This window comes from Salmo salar, chromosome ssa01 (assembly GCF_905237065.1).
Source record: "Salmo salar chromosome ssa01, Ssal_v3.1, whole genome shotgun sequence".
In the NCBI taxonomy this organism is placed as follows: domain Eukaryota; kingdom Metazoa; phylum Chordata; class Actinopteri; order Salmoniformes; family Salmonidae; genus Salmo; species Salmo salar.
The window spans coordinates 66934053-66945942 of NC_059442.1; positions in this window are offsets into that span (position 1 = coordinate 66934053).

Consider the following 11890-nt stretch of genomic DNA (forward strand, 5'->3'; position numbering starts at 1 on the left):
ATAGTGGTTTCAAGCCCAAACCATTCAGACTCTGCAGACGTTATTGTGAGAAGACTGCTTTTCGGGATGACCCCTGGTCTGACAAAAACCGCTGTAGCTCATCCACCATCCACAGCAGATGTAGAAGGCTGACATCGGCGGATGTGGTAGACTGAGACACAGCCCATATAAAACAAACTGAAGTCTCTAGCTTGAACAGACGGATTTTGCTGGTGATTGTTTTTATTATGCTAATTAGATTTTCAGACAGACATTGATTCTAAGGTGTTAAGGCTTTGGGAGTTTGTCACCAGGTGAAAACAGAGATCTTATTGCTCCCTTATGTTCTAAGTGGTACACTTTGTGTTCTCCTCTCCCAAATGTCACATCAAACATAAGATATCTGTACTCCTTTCTTTATGCCAGCTCAAACATGCTTTATTTCCTTATACACTGACATTGAAGTTTGAATTGCTATACATAATGAGTTCTCCTTATCTGTTGTCAAACAGTAGCCCAATGTTATCTTTATTCTTTAAAGACCTCTCCCCTCTCCTCCTTCAGGTCCAATAGTTCTCTTGTTAGGCTTTCTCACTCACAGCAGCTGGTGTCCCGACCTTGTTGAAATGTGAATAAGCTCGCCAAGGAGGTTGGTAAACTACAGGGGACAGGAGGCTGTGTTTCTCCGCCTCAAAGCGTGCTGCTTTGACCCCACTACTGTTCTGCCCTGCTGCTTTATTGATTCCGATTCCCCACTTTCATGTTTATTGTAAGACATTGCGATACAAACACACATTCGAGCATAACTACATGAAATGTGGCTGCTCATTAGGGCATGTATCACAGCCTGTGAGTGTAGGTATCTGTTTCTGGATGTGGGTTTGTTTTGCCCTGACTCGAGCCATTTAACATCTGCCCATATGCTGCAGTCAGGAGATTACGGTTTCATTGAATGCAGATGTGATAACCCAACAGCTATCCATGTTACGTTGCTGTAGATCGTCATTTCCGGTCACAACTTGCAGACTTATTTACGTGCTGCTGTGCGTTTTCTTGCCAACCTTACTTTGCTACCTGACCACTTTACGGTTTTTACTTTTTAATTACCGTTTATATTTTTTGTTATTCCCTCACTCAACTTTTTTTCATTCAACTTTTTCACTCCGGACGTTTTATCTGGACGTGGTTCGTCAGGACTTCCAACAGCCGAAGCTAAGTAGTAACATTAACGTGATGCCTTCTAATTGCAGTCGCTGTACTCATAATATACAGGAGAACGGTCGCCTTACGGCGAAGATAGCTGTGCAGCAAGCCCAGCTTCAGACGCAATCGTTAGGCAAGGGTCATTTCAGTGTAGGAAATGATGAAACAGCATATGTGCCACCAGTAAGTACAGATAGTAACATTAGTATAAATTCCCTCGCACGGTCCCCGCAGCCGGACAACTTTCTCATGGCTTCTGGAGGGAAATGCTTTAGGAATGCTCAACCGGTGTCGCTCATTCAGCCGACAGAAACTTTCAACCTGTTCTCCCCATTAAGCAGCGAGTCGGAGTCAGAGGCCGAGCCTTCTTTGGTCTCTACTCCTCCCGTTACGGGGTCTGAGATGCCGAAGCTTCCCACCGTTAGCTCTGACAAATTGAAAACCCTAGTCATTGGCGACTCCATTACTTGCAGTATTAGACTTAAAACGAATCATCCAGCAATCATACACTGTTTACCAGGGGGCAGGGCTACCAACGTTAAGGCTAATCTGAAGATGGTGCTGGCTAAAGCTAAAACTGGCGAGTCTAGAGAGTATAGAGATATTGTCGACACCAATGATGTTAGGATGAAACAGTCAGAGGTCACCAAGCGCAACATAGCTTCAGCGTGTAAATCAGCTAGAAAGATGTGTCGGCATCGAGTAATTGTCTCTGGCCCCCTCCCAGTTAGGGGGAGTGATGAGCTCTACAGCAGAGTCTCACAACTCAATCGCTGGTTGAAAACTGTTTTCTGCCCCTCCCAAAAGATAGAATTTGTAGATAATTGGCCCTCTTTCTGGGACTCACCCACAAACAGGACCAAGCCTGGCCTGTTGAGGAGTGACGGACTCCATCCTAGCTGGAGGGGTGCTCTCATCTTATCTACGAACATAGACAGGGCTCTAACTCCCCTAGCTCAGCAATGAAATACGGTGCAGGCCAGGCAGCAGGCTGTTAGCCAGCCTGCCAGCTTAGTGGAGTCTGCCACTAGCACAGTCAGTGTAGTCAGCTCAGCTATCCCCATTGAGACCGTGTCTGTGCCTCGACCTAGGTTGGGCAAAACTAAACATGGCGGTGTTCGCCTTAGCAATCTCAATAGAATAAAGACCTCCTCCATTCCTGCCATTATTGAAAGAGATCTTGATACCTCACATCTCAAAATAGGGCTACTGAATGTTAGATCCCTCACTTCAAAGGCAGTTATAGTCAATGAACTAATCACTGATCATAATCTTGATGTGATTGGCCTGACTGAAACATGGCTTAAGACTGATGAATTTACTGTGTTAAATGAGTCCTCACATCCTGGTTACACTAGTGACCATATCCCCCGTGCATCCCGCAAGAGCGGAGGTGTTGCTAACATTTCCGATAGCAAATTTCAATTTACAAAAAAAAAAAAAAACGTTTTCGTCTTTTGAGCTTCTAGTCATGAAATCTATGCAGCCTACTCAATCACTTTTATAGCTACTGTTTACAGGCCTCCTGGGCCATATACAGCGTTCCTCTGAGTTCCCTGAATTCCTATCGGATATTGTAGTAACAGCAGATAATATTCTCATTTTTGGTGACTTTAATATTCACATGGAAAAGTCCACAGACCCACTCCAAAAGGCTTTCGGAGCCATCATCAACTCAGTGGGTTTTGTCCAACATGTCTCTGGACCTACTCACTGCCACAGTCATACTCTGGACCTAGTTTTGTCCCGTGGAATAAATGTTGTGGATCTTAATGTTTTTCCTCATAATCCTGGACTATCGGACCACCATTTTATTACGTTTGCAATCGCAACAAATAATCTGCTCAGACCCCAACCAAGGAGCATCAAATGTCATGCTATAAATACAACCCAAAGATTCCTTGATGCCCTTCCAGACTCCCTCTGCCTACCCAAGGACATCAGAGGACAAAAATCAGTTAACCACCTAACTGAGGAACTCAATTTAACTTTGCGCAATACCCTAGATGCAGTTGCACCCCTAAAAACTAAAAACATTTGTCATAAGAAACTAGCTCCCTGGTATACAGAAAATACACGAGCTCTGAAGCAAGCTTCCAGAAAATTGGAACGGAAATGGCGCCACACCAAACTGGAAGTCTTCCGACTAGCTTGGAAAGACAGTACCGTGCAGTATCGAAGAGCCCTCACTGCTGCTCGATCATCCTATTTTTCCAACTTAATTGAGGAAAATAAGAACAATCCAACATTTATTTTTGATACTGCCGCAAAGCTAACTAAAAAGCAACATTCCCCAAAAGAGGATGGCTTTCACTTCAGCAGTAATAAATTCATGAACTTCTTTGAGGAAAAGATCATGATCATTAGAAAGCAAATTACGGACTCCTCTTTAAATCTGCGTATTCCTCCAATGCTCCGTTGTCCTGAGTCTGCACAATTCTGCCAGGACCTAGGATCAAGGGAGACACTAAAGTGTTTACGTACTATATCTCTTGACACAATGATGAAAATAATCATGGCCTCTAAAGCACTAAATAAACTTCAGTTAGTGCTAAATACGGCTGCTAGAATCCTGACTACAACCAAAAAATTTGATCATATTACTCCAGTGCTAGCCTCCCTACACTGGCTTCCTGTTAAGGCAAGGGCTGATTTCAAGGTTTTACTGCTAACCTACAAATCATTACATGGGCTTGCTCTTACCTATCTTTCTGATTTGGTTCTGCCGTACATACCTACACGTACGCTACGGTCACAAGACGCAGGCCTCCTAATTGTCCCTAGAATTTCTAAGCAAACAGCTGGAGGCAGGGCTTTCTCCTATAGAGCTCCGTTTTTATGGAATGGTCTGCCTACCCATGTGAGAGATGCAGACTCGGTCTCGACCTTTAAGTCTTTAATGAAGACTCATCTCTTCAGTAGGTCCTATGATTGAGTGTAGTCTGGCCCAGGAGTGTGAAGGTGAATGGAAAGGCTCTGGAGCATCGAACCGCCCTTGCTGTCTCTGCCTGGCCGGTTCCCCTCTCTCCACTGGGATTCTCTGCCTCTAACCCTATTACAGGGGCTGAGTCACTGGCTTATTGGTGTTCTTCCATGCCGTCTTTAGGAGAGGTGCGTCACTTGAGTGGGTTGAGTCACTGACGTGGTCTTCCTGTCTGGGTTGGCGCCCCCCCCCCCCTTGGCTTGTGCCGTGGCGGAGATCTTTGTAGGCTATACTCGGCCTTGTCTCAGGATGGTAAGTTGGTGTTTGAAGATATCCCTCTAGTGGTGTGGGGGCTGTGCTTTGGCAAAGTGGGTGGGGTTATATCCTGCCTGTTTGGCCCTGTCCGGGGGTATCTTCGGATGGGGCCACAGTGTCTCCTGACCCCTCCTTTCTCAGCCTCCAGTATTTATGCTGCAGTAGTTTATGTGTCGGGGGGCTAGGGTCAGTCTGTTATATCTGGAGTATTTCTCCTGTCTTATCCGGTGTCCTGTGTGAATTTAAGTATGCTCTCTCTAATTCTCTCTTTCTGTCTTTCTCTCTCTCTGAGGACCTGAGCCCTAGGACCATGCCTCAAGACTACCTGGCATGATGACTCCTTGCTGTCCCCAGTCCACCTGGCCGTGCTGCTGCTCCAGTTTCAACTGTTCTGCCTGCGGCTATGGAACCCTGACCTGTTCACCGGACGTGCTACCTGTCCCAGACCTGCTGTTTTCAACTCTCTAGAGACAGCAGGAGTGGTAGAGATACTCTCAATGATCGGCTATGAAAGCCAACTGACATTTACTCTTGAGGTGCTGACTTGTTGCACCCTCGACAACTACTGTGATTATTATTACTGACCATGCCTGTCATTTATGAACATTTGAACATCTTGGCCATGTTCTGTTATAATCTCCACCTGGCACAGCCAGAAGAGGACTGGCCACCCCTCATAGTCTGGTTCTTCTCTAGGTTTCTTCCTAGGTTTTGACCTTTCTAGGGAGTTTTTCCTAGCCACCGTGCTTCTACACCTGCATTGATTGCTGTTTGGGGTTTTAGGCTGGGTTTCTGTACAGCACTTTGAGATATCAGCTGATGTAAGAAGGGCTATATAAATACATTTGATTTGATTTGTTAATCTGAACATTGTCTTCTTAGTCTTTGCATTTACTCTGAACAGTGCAGAAAGGTGTATTTCTGATGCACTTTCAAGATGATTGGGAAATTGTTCATGATTGCTTCCACAGGACCAGTGGAAGCAATATAGCCCCATAACATCTATAATCCACCTATAACCCACCATCATATTTTACAGTAGGGATAAGGTATTTTCTGCATATGCATTGTTCTTTCAAAGGCCAAACCCACCATTGGTGTGCATGGCCAAAGACCTCGATTTTCATGTCATCTGACCATAGCACCACCTGGAGTTTGATAAACGGCATTTTCAATTCGATTGGAAACGGTGCTTTGGTCATTATGACACAGAAATAGAGGTTCAAAAGAACAATGCATATGCAGAAAATACTTCATCCCTACTGTAAAATACGGGGTGGATCTTTAATGTTATGGGACTATTTTGCTTCCACTGGTCCTGGGGCCCTTGTTAATTTCAATGGCATCATGAACTTTACCAAGTACCAGGACATTATAGCCAAAAACCTGCTTGCCAGGAGGCTTTAACCCTTGACCGCAAGTGGATCTTCCAGCAAGACAATGACCCCAAGCGCAAATCGAAATTCACAAAGAAATGGTTCATTGACCACAAAATCCACATTTTGCAATGGCCATCTCAGTCTCCGGACTTGAACCCCATTGAAAACCTCTCAATTTAATTGAAGAGGGCAGTCCATATGCACAGATGAAGGATATCAAGGATCTGGAAAGATTATGTATGGAGGAATGGTCTAAGATCCCTCCCAATGTGTTCTCCAATCTTATAAAACATGTTAGAAAAAGGCTCAGTGTCATTATCCTTGCAAGGAGAAGGTATTGGAGTATTTAAAACAGGGGATTTTGACCCTTATCTATTCTAGATAGTTTTTTATTACTTGTTAAACAAAATCTCTTTCTCTGAGCAAATGTACTAGCATAAAGTAATATAATTTAAAAAATCTGAGCATACTAAACAGCTCACTATTTGTATAATTTATTTTATACAGTATTTTTTGCTCATCTTTATGAAGGGATCCAATAATTCCGGACCCCACTGTACTGTATGTTGAGGAGAAAACATTTCAGGAGACAGGAACAACCTGCTTATTTAAGATATTCTTGTTCACTTCAATTGAAAAGGTTAGTTACACAAGATATCGGATTCCAAAATATATATTTTTTTCATCAACGTGATGGTGAGCAGCTAGGGATTGACGGACAGGTAACAATTACCAGTGCTGTTGTGACCCATAGGGCATAAAGTCCAATTTCGAAAATCAAATCGGCTAGTCATGGGCAAGGAAATTAAAATTGATTGCCTGGAGACTCAGAACGTCAAAGGCTGTCTTATTATTGGAGGGAAGGAGCAGTGGAATGTGAAGAATATGCAAGAGTTCTCTTAAAATCTGCCCTCTCATCTGGCAGTGACCAGGCCTGTATTTATCTACATGTTGGGTCCCTCGGTGTTTGCTGTTACTTCTATGTTCTTGGTGCCCAATTTGTTACTGTCAAACGTCTTGAGTAGTGCAGTTGGATACTAATGAGATATTCTGTAGTTCCTATGATCTGCAGTATTTTGTTTCATTCACATAGGTATTCTAATTAGAGATATAGAGAACAATTGTTCCTCAGTGGAATTCGTAAAAGCTTCTACAGTTGATGACTAGAACTATATATAACTTTCCACAGTTGTTGCTCATTAAAAGTTAGAAGTGTTGATTCTGTCGAAAAGTGTGTATAACGCTATCTTTAGATGTCTCTGTATTCGTGTAATTTGCTTAATCCACATTTTCCTGGTTCTGCCTGGCCTGTCCCTAAGTGAAATTGTAAATAAAAATCATCTTACTTTTTAGGTCTGTAACATAGACATAGGGAATCAGGAAGCAGGTGCAGTTAGTGAGTTTAATAATAACGAACATGGAGTGATAAAAACCAAGAGAAGTGTCTGACATAGAAACATTAACAATATTACCTGATGACTGATAACAAAAGAATGCTATATAAAGGGTAAGTAATCAAGGGAGTAATGAAGTCCAGGTGTGACTGATGATGAGATGCAGGTGTGCGTAATGATAGTTGCCAGGTGTGCGTAAAGATGGGTTGCCAGGACCGGTGGTTACTGGACCAGTGACATCGAGCGCCGGAGCGGGGGAACAGGAGTGGATGTGAGGAGTAGACGCGATCACCAGGATGAAACACGGAAGCCTCACTGCGGTGGCGATCCGCCTGCTCTTTCTGACGGCGGATGACGCGCTGGAGTCTCACATGGGCATCATTCCATATGTCTTATGCGCGCTTGAACCACTCATCCACCGCAGGAGCTTCGGTCTGGCTCGGAGGCCCCAGAGCCAGTAATGGCTGATAACCCAGAACACACTGGGAGTCAGCCCAGTGGAGAAGTGTCGCAATGAATTCTGGGCATATTCAGCCCAAGGAAGTAATCGGGCCCAGTCCCCCTCCCAGTCCTGGCAGTGGCTCCTCTGGAACCTCCCCAGCTCCTGGTTCATCCTCTCCACCTGCCCGTTAGACTGAGGCCGGTACACGGAAGTGAGGCTGACCGTGACCCCCAGCTTCTCCATGAAAGCCTTCCATATACACTGGCTTCCAGTTGAAGCTCTCATCCGCTACAAGACCATGGTGCTTGCCTACGGAGCTGTGAGGGGAACGGCACCTCCGTACCTTCAGGCTCTGATCAGGCCCTACACCCAAACAAGGGCACTGCGTTCATCCACCTCTGGCCTGCTCGCCTCCCTACCTCTGAGGAAGCACAGTTCCCGCTCAGCTCAGTCAAAACTGTTCGCTGCTCTGGCACCCCAATGGTGGAACAAGCTCCCTCACGACGCCAGGACAGTGGAGTCAATCACCACCTTCCGGAGACACCTGAAACCCCACCTCTTTAAGGAATACCTAGGATAGGATAAAGTAATCCTTCTAACCCCCCACCCCCCCTTAAAAGATTTAGATGCACTATTGTAAAGTGGTTGTTCCACTGGATATCATAAGGTGAATGCACCAATTTGTAAGTCGCTCTGGATAAGAGCGTCTGCTAAATGACTTAAATGTAAATGTAAATGTAAATGATCTGAATTGGGGACCACGATCAGAGACCATATCCTCCAGAAGGCCATAGTGCAGGAAGACCTGCTGGAACAGTGCCTCAGCGACCTGAAGAGCGGTAGGGAGACCAGAGAGGGATGAAACAGCATGATTTAGAGAATCTGTACACTATCACCAAAATGGTAATAAGACCATCAGAAGAGGGGAGATCAGTGGCAAAGTCAATGGACAGATGAGACCAGGGACGCTGAGGCACGGGAAGGTGAGGGACTTTCCCTGCTGGAGCGTTCCGAGGTGATTTGGATTTGGCACATACAGAATAGGAGTTGACATAACAAGTGACATCCTGCGCCAAGATGGGCCACCAGTAGGGCTGGGCGATATGGCCAAAATCTCATATCCCAATATAGGTAATTTCATATCCCGATAACGATACATATCACGATATAACACATTTTCTGTAAATTCAATGAATAAATAGATTAAATAAAATGACCACATGTAAAGGCCTATTTCTTATTACACTTTGAATTATACTCAACAAATAAAAGGTACTTACTCATATTTGATTATTTCTCCTTATATTTAGCATTAAGCAATTAAGCATGTAAGCATGTAACAAAATATAAAATATTAATGTATAAAATCTAAAAAGGTAAATAGAAAACACTTCAACTATAGTTACAAACAAAATAAATATAGGCCCAATGTATATATACTGTATATATATATATATATATATACTGCTCAAAAAATAAAGGGAACACTTAAACAACACATCCTAGATCTGAATGAAAGAAATAATCTTATTAAATACTTTTTTCTTTACATAGTTGAATGTGCTGACAACAAAATCACACAAAAATAATCAATGGAAATCCAATTTATCAACCCATGGAGGTCTGGATTTGGCGTCACACTCAAAATTAAAGTGGAAAACCACACTACAGGCTGATCCAACTTTGATGTAATGTCCTTAAAACAAGTCAAAATGAGGCTCAGTAGTGTGTGTGGCCTCCACGTGCCTGTATGACCTCCCTACAACACCTGGGCATGCTCCTGATGAGGTGGCGGATGGTCTCCTGAGGGATCTCCTCCCAGACCTGGACTAAAGCATCTGCCAACTCCTGGACAGTCTGTGGTGCAACGTGGCATTGGTGGATGGAGCGAGACATGATGTCCCAGATGTGCTCAATTGGATTCAGGTCTGGGGAATGGGCGGGCCAGTCCATAGCATCAATGCCTTCCTCTTGCAGGAACTGCTGACACACTCCAGCCACATGAGGTCTAGCATTGTCTTGCATTAGGAGGAACCCAGGGCCAACCGCACCAGCATATGGTCTCACAAGGGGTCTGAGGAACTTATCTCGGTACCTAATGGCAGTCAGGCTAACTCTGGCGAGCACATGGAGGGCTGTGCGGCCCCCCAAAGAAATGCCACCCCACACCATGACTGACCCACCGCCAATCCGGTCATGCTGGAGGATGTTGCAGGCAGCGGAACGTTCTCCACGGCATCTCCAGACTCTGTTACGTCTGTCACGTGCTCAGTGTGAACCTGCTTTCATCTGTAAAGAGCACAGGGCGCCAGTGGCGAACTTGACAATCTTGGTGTTCTCTGGCAAATGCCAAACGTCCTGCACGGTGTTGGGCTGTAAGCACAACCCCCACCTGTGGACGTCGGGCCCTCATACCACCCTCATGGAGTCTGTTTCTGACCATTTGAGCAGACACATGCACATTTGTGGCCTGCTGGAGGTCATTTTGCAGGGCTCTGGCAGTGCTCCTCCTGCTCCTCCTTGCACAAAGGCGGAGGTAGCGGTCCTGCTGCTGGGTTGTTGCCCTCCTACGGCCTCCTCCACGTCTCCTGATGTACTGGCCTGTCTCCTGGTAGCGCCTCCATGCTCTGGACACTACGCTGACAGACACAGCAAACCTTCTTGCCACAGCTCGCATTGATGTGCCATCCTGGATGAGCTGCACTACCTGAGCCACTTGTGTGGGTTGTAGACTCCGTCTCATGCTACCACTAGAGTGAAAGCACCGCCAGCATTCAAAAGTGACCAAAACATCAGCCAGGAAGCATAGGAACTGAGAAGTGGTCTGTGGTCCCCATCTGCAGAACCACTCCTTTATTGGGGGTGTCTTGCTAATTGCCTATAATTTCCACCTGTTGTCTATTCCATTTGCACAACAGCATGTGAAATTTATTGTCAATCAGTGTTGCTTCCTAAGTGGACAGTTTGATTTCACAGAAGTGTGATTGACTTGGAGTTACATTATGTTGTTTAAGTGTTCCCTTTATTTTTTTGAGCAGTGTATATATATATATATATATATATATATATATATATTCTTTTTTTTCTTATTTTCTTTCCTTTTTTGGGGGGGGATTTACTGTTTTGCATTTATTTGGCATTAATATGTGTCACATATCAATTTGCATTTAATACCTTGGGTGGAGTGTCAGCACCAACTCACGAAACCCCCGTTTCTCGACCGTGTAAATTGGGGCCATGTTTTTGCAGATGTAAGTTGTAACGGCAGCTGTTATCTCCTTCCATCTTAATGATTCTTTGCCATATGGTGTGCAAAAGTCTCTTGCAACGTCTGAGTCGGGGGTTTGTTTTGAGCACTCGACTGTACTTTTGGGTCTCATCCATAGACTCTCTCAGTACTGTTTCACATGATTCTAGCATAGGTGGTAAAAGAGGTTAGGGGTGTTTGAGCCTGTTGTCAGGACGGGCCTGCGGCATATTTTGCAGAGGATGGTTTTCTGATCCGTGTCAGACTTTTCATATCCAAACCACGTCTATGTGACCGAAGTAGCCCCTCTTTTAGGTACGAGCTCCGTGTCTCCATGCTCTGTGTCACGTTCACTTTTCTCCATGTTTGTATGTGTTGCAAATTTCCTTCCATGCGGCACCATCCTATTTTCTCTGTATACATCAATGATGTCACTCTTGCTGCTGGTGAGTCTCTGATCCACCTCTACGCAGACGACACCATTCTGTATACTTCTGGCCTTTCGTTGGACACTGTGTTAACAACCCTCCAGACGAGCTTCAATGCCATACAACTCTCCTTCCGTGGCCTCCAACTGCTCTTAAATACAAGTAAAACTAAATGCATGCTCTTCAACCGATCGCTGCCTGCACCTGCCCGCCCGTCCAGCATCACTACTCTGGACAGTTCTGACTTAGAATATGTGGACAACTACAAATACCTAGGTGTCTGGTTAGACTGTAAGCCCTCCTTCCAGACTCACATCAAACATCTCCAATCCAAAGTTAAATCTAGAATTGGCTTCCTATTTCGCAACAAAACATCCTTCACTCATGCTGCCAAACATCCCCTCGTAAAACTGACCATCCCAGCTATCCTCGACTTCAGCAATGTCATTTACAAAATAGCCTCCAATACCCTACTCAATAAACTGGATGCAGTCTATCACAGTGCCATCCGTTTTGTCACCAAAGCCCCATATACTACCCACCACTGTGACCTGTACGCTCTCGTTGGCTGGCCCTCGCT